Here is a 1,981-nt window from a genome sequence, read left to right as displayed (position 1 = left end):
AGAAAGAACCAGCCTCATAAATTTATGACTTTATCCTTTTTCTTCAGTGTGGCCCTAGTACTCTGTCATATAAACAAATACACATTCCATATGAATATAAAAACACAATGTGTAACATTATGTTCCTTTATTGAATAAGGACAAAACAAAGCAGGTAAACCATCAGCTCCTTTCGAAACTGAAGTCACAGTGACTCTACAAGATGGAAAGCACAGAATCCAAGCATATTATACAAAATGATACATACACATTCAAAGGTCTGTATATAACACACCCTGCATGTCTGCACACTAAAATAAATGCAGGACAAATCCATACACATCAACTGAACAGACAAATGAATGGATGCAGTAGCCTCCCTGCAGCCTTGTATTACACACAGTATACCGCACAAACATCATAAGAGGCCAAATTCGTCAAAAACGAACCCAAAAAAAAAACCAAATTCCTCTGCCACCGCAGGACATATTTAACCAAAATTGAAAGCACACATACTAACTAAAATAATTCAACACATATTGGTCCCTCAGCAGCCGACCACTGTCGTCATCAGGGAAGATTGCCGGATTGTCCCAGTCCATGGCTGGTGGCACTCTGGGGGCCCTCTCCTTCCTCAGGCAGGCCACATTGTGGAGGACAGCACAAGCCACAGTAATATCACATGCCCTAACAGGGCTGACCCTTAATTTGTGAAGGCAGTGAAAGCGTGCCTTCAGGAGGCCAAAGGTCATTTCAACTCTGGCCCTGGTCCTGGCATGGGCATGGTTGTAGGCCTGCTGTGCTTCCTGGGGGTCTGTGAAAGGTGTCAGGAGAAAAGGCTGGCAGCAATACCCCTGTCTCCCAGCAACACACCAGAGAATTCACCTGTCAACACAAAATCTCATCATTACTACCTCATAAACACAGTGATATTCTTGACACAGCCATGATGGTTATAAATGGGGGTTGTGTGGCTTACCTTGTGATAGGCACTGATAGATTTCAGAGGCCCGAAAGATTCTGGAGTCATGGACTGAGCCAGGCCATTTTGCCACAACATTGCTGATCACACAGTCAGCATTGCAGACCATCTGAAATCATAAGATGAGGAATATTACACCAATCAATGCACATCACTGGCAATGCAGAGTGTTCGTCAATGGACAATATCAAAAAGTTATGTTCACCTGAACATTAATGCTGTGAAAGGATTTCCTATTCACAAAATCGGCCTCATGGGCACCTGAGGGGGCTTTTATCCTTGTGTGTGCAGTCCACTGCACCAATGACATTGGGGAAACCTGTCACACAAAGTAATGAGTATCCTACTATGTGTTAACAGTTGTCCTGTAATTTGTAGATCCTCTTACCTGCAATCCTATAGAACTCCTCTTTGATGTCACAGAGTCTTCTGTGGCCAGGGAAGGAGATGAAGACATCTTTGATAGCCAGACACACACTCCTTATTGTGCGGCAAATTGTGGCCTTGTTCAGCTGTTCTGCATCCCCCACTGAGTACAGGAAGGCTCCACTAGCAAAAAAGCGCAAGGCCACACAAACCATTTGCTCCACACTCAGTGCATGGCTCCGTGCAGTGCGGTGCTTAATCCTGGGACCCAGTAGTCTGCATAGATACCTGATGCCATCTGCAGAAAACCTGTATCTTTCATATAGATGGTCATCAGGGAAGGCCAGTGGGTCCAACCGGTCCCTGAAGACCCTTTCTCGCCTGAAGGCTCTCCTCAGCACAAGTGCTTCTTCATCCACCACATCTCGCACGAATGGGCATGCCATTGTCAGAGCAGAAAGGAACACACAATTTTGGGCCTTCATATAGGCTAGTGGCCACACCTGGTGCTGGGGGGGTGGGCAAAAGAGGGCGATGCCTTATAACGATGACTTGGTTGTACTGATTGCTGGGAAAATAAAAAAAACCTTAGAAAGATGCCACCGTCCTGTGTGCTCACAATAAGAGCTCATATGTCATGGCTCACTTGACTTT

At 45.4% G+C, this 1,981-nt stretch overlaps 1 pseudogene; it reads right to left on the bottom strand.

Moving 5' to 3' along the window:
• Positions 1 to 217: 217 nt before the first annotated feature.
• Positions 218 to 1,773, bottom strand: LOC121841200 (annotated as a pseudogene).
• Positions 1,774 to 1,981: the final 208 nt, after the last annotated feature.

The sequence above is a fragment of the Oncorhynchus tshawytscha genome, linkage group LG28 (assembly GCF_018296145.1).
Source record: "Oncorhynchus tshawytscha isolate Ot180627B linkage group LG28, Otsh_v2.0, whole genome shotgun sequence".
In the NCBI taxonomy this organism is placed as follows: Eukaryota; Metazoa; Chordata; class Actinopteri; order Salmoniformes; family Salmonidae; genus Oncorhynchus; species Oncorhynchus tshawytscha.
This window is presented reverse-complemented; position numbering and strand designations above follow the sequence as displayed.